We start from the raw sequence: 8,685 nt of genomic DNA, 5'->3' as shown, positions 1-8,685 counted from the left end.
AGAAAGAAAGAAAGAAAGAAAGAAAGAAAGAAAGAAAGAAAGAAAGACAGACAGACAGACAGAAAGAAAGAAAGAAAGAAAGAAAGAAAGAAAGAAAGAAAGAAAGAAAGAAAGAAAGAAAAGAAAGAAAGAAAGAAAGACCTGAAAGTGGAAAGAAGGTGGTATCATCAGAAGCTTACAATCACTGTCTATCAGTTGTTGCTTTCAACCCTAGAAAGGTTGGCATATCAGTTTAACTGAGGGTGTTGACGATGGCACATGTGAAAACTTCATCTCCCCCAAGTTCTTCCAAGATTAGGTGAGAAGTAGATCAGGGACCTTAAACCAAGTGAAAAATCGGGTTGGTTCAGGTGCAATTTCAAGTGTCTTGGTTTGTGTTTGTTTTTTGCTAGTTTAAGCCTTTAAACACACAATACATTGATTTCTAAACTGATTTGTTAGGTGGATTTTAGTTTTTGTTGGAGAGAGTATTACTAAAAAGAATCATAAAAAATTGGGGGTTATATTCTGTTCTCTAATAGCAAATATTTTCAAATATTTTAGCTGTATCTCTTTGTTGTCATCTTCATATTTCCAACTAATATGCTTAAATTGCTATGTCTTGATTCATGGATTTTGGACACTAACCATTGACTTACCACACTATTTTGGTGATGATATAGCTCACTTACATCCACCTTCCTCTCCTCGTTTTTCTATCATAATTATATTCCATGTTTTCTTTTTTAATCAAAGCAAGACTCAGACTTTATTAAATATTTAAATATTGTTTATTGCTGAGTTATGCAGTTGACTATGATTACCTCTTTCTCTCTGTGCAACTTTTTTTCTCTGAAGTCAATAATTGTTCTTCCTTAGAATTGGTTAAGATTTTTGTTGTTGTTGTGTTGTTCTAGTGGTCTAGATTTTCCCATACCCTTTAAGAGCAACTGAATTCAACTTTTCATTTGGTGATAGCAAGATGATGATCATTTTTCCTTAGAGCCCTCCACCCTCCCTTCCCGTCTGGACTGGTTGCTTTCTAGGCCTAAACACACAGCTGTCATCCTGGGATCTTCCTTCAGCACCATCCTGAGAATCCTTTACCCATTTCTGCTGCTTCCTGAATCCCAAACCTTCTCTTTCTTGGTTAGTCCCTCACTGTGGTGGAGCTCATGCTCCTGTAGCTTTCTGAGAGAATGTAAATGGACAAGGAAGGAGGCTGAGGGGTCTCATCAGTCAAAATGCACATTTTAACCTAACTGCCCTGCTTTAAGCCCAGCACCTCGCTCCCTGCCCCTCTTCTTCAGTTTTTAATTTCTGGATTTCATGATAGGTTCTTAAATAATGATTATTTCAGAGAAAGCAACTGTTACAGCTACAGCTTTATTTCAAGAGTCAGGATTTGTTGTAAAAAAAACATTATTAATAAGTCCAAAACATGGAATATTCAGAGTAAAGTGTTTTTACCATAAGTCACAGAGTAGGAATGATATAACTTACAATGCAAGGGCATTTCCCAGTGCATAAGGTGGAAGGAAAAACCCCTTCTGGGTGGGGAGAAGGCATCAGGGCAATTGGGGAGGGGCGGGGGCGGGAAAGAAAGTGGAGACTCCGTGAAAGTCTATTTTCTGCCCTGCCATCTTGTAATCGAAACCCCAAGGGATGATGGAGACTCACAGACAGCCTTAGGAAACATGGGTAGGCACACTCACCCCTACTTCTCAGAGCATAGCCCAGGAAGCTATAATGTGAACAGAGGGGCAAGGTAAAATGTGCTGAGAGGAAGACCTTAATCTAAATCTGATTTCACTTCTATCAAGTTAGACAGATAGGGAAGACAGACAGTGAAATGCCTTGGTTTCTATTTTTCCTAGAAGTAGCCCTGGGTTCCACACTACCTTGGAATAGCAGACTTATAAGTGGTGTGGCCATGGTAATGTGGTTAAGCTGAACCAGGGCAGGAGAGTCTGTCTGCTTTGTCGGTCAGAATTCTGAAAGCCTGGGGAGCTTTTTCAGGTTGATGCATATGCTGATATGGCTAAGAATGTGGATGCTGAGCATGACTGAAGAATATCCACAAAGGGCCATTTTCCTATTCAGATGATCCTTTTTTACTCTAGCTGAAGTGAAAAGTTATTCTAGAACACAGTGAGCAAAGAGCAAACCTGTCATCAGAACTTAGGTCAACAAACTTTTGGCATCCTCCTCAAGAAATCAGACATCCTTTCTCATTTTCCAGAGTCTACCTGAAGAGTCTGTGGCATCCAATGATCATCTGATAGCAGAAACAACAACCTGAACAGGAGCTTGCAAGAGTGGCTTCTACCCTTGTGCACCACCGGTGGGAACAAAAACTGGTGCAGCCACTCTGGAAAACAGTATGGAAGTTCCTCAAAAATGATCCAGCAATTCCACCTCTAACAAATATATTCAAAGAGAATGAAATCATTATCTCAAAGAGTTATCTGCACTCCCCTGTTCAGTGTATCCTTATTCACAATAGTCTATACATTGAAAACCTAAGTTATCTATCAACAGATAAATGGATAAAGAAAATATTACACACACACACACACAGGAATATTATTCAGCCTTAAAAAAGAAGGAAATCCTACCATTTGCAACAATATGGATGAAACTGGAGGACATTATACTAAGTGCAATTAGCCAAACACAGAAAGACAAACACTGTATGATACGACTGAAATAGTCCTATTCATAGAAGCAAGGAATAGAATGGTGGTTGTCAGGGGCTAAGGGGAGGGGGGAAATGGGAAGATGTTGGTCAAAGGGTACAAATTCTCAGCTTTGCAAGATGAGTAAGTTCTGGGGATGTAATGTACAGTATGGTGACTATAGTTAGCAACACTGTATTTATTACATACTTAAAATTTGCTAAAAGGGTAAATCTTGAGTGTTCTCACCACACAAAAAAAGAGGGTAACTATGTGAGGTGATGGATATATTAATTCCCTTAATTGTGGTGATCATTTCACAATGTACACATATATCAAAACATCACGGGGGAGCCTGGCTGGCTCAGTTGGTGGAACATGTGACCCTTGATCTCAGGATTGTGAGTTCAAATCTGAACACAGAGATCACTTAAAAATAAAAATCTTTAAAAAAAATCACCTGCATACCTTAAATATATGCAATTTTTGTCACTTATACTTTAATAAAGCTGGAAAAAAAAACCAGTGGGTTCTAATCCATTCTCTTAGTAACTAGCTCTGCGACCTTGAACCAGTCACATCTCTTCTCTCAGCTTCAGTTAGTTCTTCTGTAATTGAAGGGGTTGAACTGTGCCTTTGTCCTATGGGTCATCTGAGTGCTTCAGCAGGCAAGGCAGCTGAATAATTTTAGGTGGCTGAAGTGAATAAAAATTAGATTTCAACCACACTGCTGTTATTATTAAATGGCTACCTAATCAGACCTCTCTTTCATCCCAAATTAATCTGTAATGATTTAAATTATAACTTACAGTTTTTGAAGAGCTTGCTTCTACATTTTCCCTTTTTTCTCCCTTCAACCCATTTGAGGTAAATAGGGCAGGCATTTATATCTCCATTATTTTCCTCCTTGGGGGAATGTACAACTCTCACCCTAGGATCCCTACAGTCTATAGCAGCAACGCTCATGTCAAGATCCCTAGAGGGCACCTATTACAAATTCTTATTCCTGAGCCCTGTTCTAAACCCACTAAATCAGAAGCTCTGAGCCTGAGGTCCGGGATTTGTTTGCATTTCTGACAAAACACCTCGAGGTGATTCCTATACACCTTAAATGTGAGAATCACAAGTTTACAGATCATTGGAAGCCCTATTATGTGTCAGGCACTGTACTAGCTGCTTTATACATATCCTTTCATTCAATCCTCGTAACTGCACAGTGAAGGGTATATTGTTTTCAAATAAACTTCTTATTTTGGAATAATTATAGATTTATGCAAAGGTTGCAAAGATAACCATGACAGTGTAGCCTTTCTGTGCCCCTTATTGTTATTATTCCATCACTGTGGTTAGTTTGTCAAAATTAAGAAACCAACACTGGGAAATTAGTGTCAACTAAACTCTAAATTTTATCTGGATTTCACCAGTTTTGTCATTAATGTCTTTTTTTCTGCCTAGGATCTAGTCCAGGAGACACTGCATTCAGTTGTCATGTCACTGGTCTGTGACAACTTCTCTGGTCTGTGACATTTCCTCAGTGTTTCTTTCCCTTTGGTGACCTTGGCAGTTTTGAGGAGTACTGGTCAGGTATTTTATAGAATGTTTCTCAAATGGGGTTTTTCTGATCATTTTTCTCATGGTTTTTTTTTTTTTCCCCAAATACCACAAATAGGAAGTGTCTTTCTCATCACATGATATCAGGGGTACATGATATTTGTAGGACATCACTTGGTGATATTAATAAAGCATATGTTTGTAATCCCAATTCAACCAATTAGGAAACAAAAGTTTGTCAAGCCCAGTGTTCCATGGCTGCTAAGTGACAGAACTGGAGTAAAGTTTCATTTCCTTTTTCTGCCATTTTGGTTGCAAGGGACAATTCCAGCTTTATCCTTCCACCCTAGAACTCTCCATTCAGCCTGACTTGCCATTCCCCTACATTGTTTTATGCTTTAGTCTGCACATGAGTTTTCCAAGTCCTTCAATATTCAGCTCAAATCCAACCCCCTCTTTGAAACTCCTCATGACTCCCAACATATTCTTGTTTGATGAAATCCTGAAGCACTTACTGTCTGCCTCTAATTTTCCACTTTGCGCATATTTTCTTAACCTCTGTCTTTCCAAGCTAACATGGAATGATAAGGGAGAGAGACCAACCTACATGGGAATCCATTTGCTCCTGAACTGAATGACCCTGGTGTCTTATCCTCAATCCTCCACACTGTGGTCAGAGGAATGCCTCCAAACCACAAATCTAATTATACAATTACCTTGCTTAAAACTTTTCAATGTCTCCCCATCACCTGTGATGTAAAGTCCAAATGTTTGATCCTCACACATAAGGCCTTTCATGATCTCATCCCTGTCTACTATTTCACCTCTAGCCATTGCCTCACTCTCCACTCCACAATACCCTGCATTTCAGTCACGATGAACTACTGGCAATTTCTAACTGCCCTGTGGCCTCTCTGAGCCCCATGCCTTTGCATCTGCTCTATTATCAGTGAGGATGCCATTGCGGGAGACTCCAATTCAGACTGGCTGATAGAACAAGGATGGTTATAACATCATGTAACAGGAAGTTGAAAAGCAGGGACGGTTGTCCAGCAACTCAACAATGTCATCAAAGACCCTGGTCTTTTTCTCTCTTTGCTTTGCCATCCTCAGAAAATTCCATTTGCCCTCAAATTGCCTCCCTTCCTAGTCATAAAATGGCTGCAGTAGTTCGAAGCATCCCTTCTAAGCACAGTAATACCTAGAGACCAAAAAAAAGGGCAATCTCTTCCAGTGTTTCCCTCTTAAGAGCAAGAAACTTTTCCTAAAGCCCTCCAAACAGATTTCCTTTTATATCTCATTGGCCCAGACTGGTTGGTACACCCACCCCTAGGCTAATCAAACAAGAGTAACGGACCTACCATAATTGGCTTAAACCAATCAGCACTTACTCCTGAAGATAGGGATAGGTCAAGTGTGGGGAAAAGACAACTGAGCAAAATGTCAGCTCTTCCAGAAAGAAAGAAGGTGATGGGTGTTGACTGGGCAGCCAACAGTGTCTGCCACACTGTTATTGTTGCCTTATCTTCCTTATCTACGAGATGGACTCCTTCTCATCTTTTTAGACTCAACTCAAATGTTACCTCTTCCAGGAAGCCTTCTCTGATATCACCAAGCATAATGAAATGCCCCATCCTCTAAACTCCTATATTACTGGGTTCATACCTCTACTATAGCACTTATTATATATCTATGATTCTTCTACCTTCAGAAAGAGTGAAACCCTGGAAGAAAGGCACTATTTTCTATTAACCCTTTGAGTTCAACCTTGTTGAAAGAAAGAGGGGGAAAAAAAAAGAAGAAAGGAAGGGAGGGTGGGAGGGAAGAACTTAGCTTCTCTGAGTCTCAGGCTGTTCATCTGTAAAACAGGAATTGTTTTGATTCCTAATCATTGTTTTAAAGATTAAATGGTATAAGATACAAAAAAAAAAAAAGCCTGCAACAGTTTCTAACACATATCTTCTCATATGTTTTTGGAGAACATGTACTCATCCTGTATTGTGTAAATACCCTCCTCCCACCCTTCCACTTCTGCATTTCCTAGCACAAGGCTTTGTATAAGTGTACTTGCTCAGTAAATGTGTTGATAGCTTGCTTCAATCTAAAAAAAATACAGATTACTGAACAAATTAAACAACCAGTTCAGCTTGCCACGTCCTGATTTCCTTTATTAGACTGGCTAAGAGAACTTTTAATAACATTTCCCCAATTCTCTATTAACAGAACTCTTAATTGAGGTTTTCCTACAACCACCCAGAGCATGAGATCTGCACTCTCCACTTCAGCGACCTTTCACTAGGCACTCTTTTGCTTTTCCACTCCACTCTCCTCAGTATTCTGGGCTTCATTTCAGATCTGTCCTTCTGAGGTATGCTTTCCTCCCCTTCCTAACACTTCTTTGTTGCTAAAAATAGGTGATGTCCCTTCAGAGCAAAAACACTTGGCAAATCAGTGAGCTTTTGTAGGTACAGCTTTATACCGATCCCTGCAAGATTGGGGGATGGATTAAGTAAAGGAAGAAGCTCACCACCATCTCTTTCCTTCTGTGTACCCCTCTGTGTTCCTCAAAGGAGTTTACAAAACGTATGTAAAAATGGTAATACCATACTCATCAAAAATGCACAGGCTAAAGGATGCTAAGTGAGACTCTGCAGAATGCTAAAGAGTAAACAAAACAGCCAGCTCAGAAGATCGCCAGAAAGCATTTTGAGGAAACATTTCATTAGAGGGTCCCATGCTCAACCCAAAATACTGGTACTGGAGCTGTTGGTGATTATGATTTAACAATATACTAAGGAAAACTGGAGCATGTAGTATAGCCAGTTTCCTTCAGATCATAATGGATATAGCTAAGAATTCTCTCACTTAGACTATCTCCTGGTATGATACTGTCAGCTTGGGTTCTGCCTGTACTCAGTTCCTATACATCCTGTGACGTTTTGCGACATTAACCCTGAAAGAGGCATCAATCAGCACATTATGTAAAGTATTGTTCTCACGCATTGGATATTTGCTTGAAAATACTCTATTTCTCTGCAAGTGAAAATTTTCTTTTTTTTTTTTTAAGATTTTATTTCTTTATTTGACAGAGAGAGACACAGCGAGAGAGGGAACACAAGCAGGGGGAGTGGGAGAGGGAGAAGCAGGCTTCCCGCGGAGCAGGGAGCCCGATGCGGGGCTCGATCCCAGGACCTTGGGACCACGACCTGAGCCGAAGGCAGACGCTTAACGACAGCCACCCAGGCGCCTCTGCAAGTGAAAATTTTCTATTTAATCTTCCTTACATCTGGTATATGTGTGAATTAATGTATTCACGTGAATAGATCCATATCCGCATGGGTATTGAGGCATGAACATGTTATTGCACACATATATATATTCATTCACAAATTTGTATATGTACCTACTCGAAAATGAATGTGTTTTCACCACTTTGCACTTTTGAAACTCATCTCTGGAGTTGCATTGTCCTAATTTCTTTGAATGAAAGTAGCAAAATTACAGCACAAACTGAAATGGCTCAGAGGCCTAAATTTAAAGGTAACTAGCCCAATTTAGTACTCAATTAAATCCTATTCTGTTTAATCTATTAGCAACTGTGTCGACCTGCTTGTCAACTGCTCTCTTCTGATTCTTCCATCCTCAACTCAAAAATCATTCTACTTTCTCTTTATTTTCTAGAGTTCATGTCAAGTTCCCTGCCTGCTATTCAGTATTTCACACATATTCTTAGAGTCATAGTTCTCATAGCTTGATTTGTAGGCCTCTTGTTATCTGTCAAAAAGATTCCTTAGATATAAAAATAGTCCAACGAGTGAGTCATGCAAAAATGGATATGGGGGTCAGAAGGAAGTGTGAAGAATTAGAAGTATTCTCTAATGAAAATTGTTATTATCGCAGAATAGAGCAGAAAGAGTAGATCAACATCCCAACAATATTATCACTGATGGGGTAGCCAGCTACTAACTGACCATCTCCAGTGCTAGGGAACTGGAGAGCCATCACCAAGCATGCCTTCCAACCATGACAACACTTTCTTGTATATCAAGGTCATATCTGTCTTCAGTAGTTTCTATCATTCAAGTGTTCATGTAAAGCCCATCAGAGTGATTATCCTCCAGTGGCTAGCCTTTGAACCACTGAATGTCTTGAGAATCTAATGAAATGATAGACCCTCTCCATAGAACACTGCACATGCAAAAATAATTCTTGCAATTTCAAGGAGCTCACAAGTCCTATGAAGCCCATTCATCCGTGGATTCCTGGGTAAAGAATTCTTCACTACTGTTTCGTACTTAGTAGAGAAATGGAGGAAAAATAAGCCATGATTTCCTCCTTCAAGGAGCTTACCTTCCAATAACAAATGCTTGTGAAACATTTAATAGCAATAAAGCAGTATATGATAAAGTACTCATCATATATGGAGGACCAGAATATTCCGCTCTTGCCTAGAAAGCAGGATGAAAGTCCTTGTAAA

This window comes from Mirounga leonina, unplaced genomic scaffold, assembly GCF_011800145.1.
Source record: "Mirounga leonina isolate KUSES-001 unplaced genomic scaffold, KU_Mleo_1.0 Mir_180, whole genome shotgun sequence".
NCBI lineage: Eukaryota > Metazoa > Chordata > Mammalia > Carnivora > Phocidae > Mirounga > Mirounga leonina.
Note: the sequence above shows the minus strand (reverse complement) of the source record.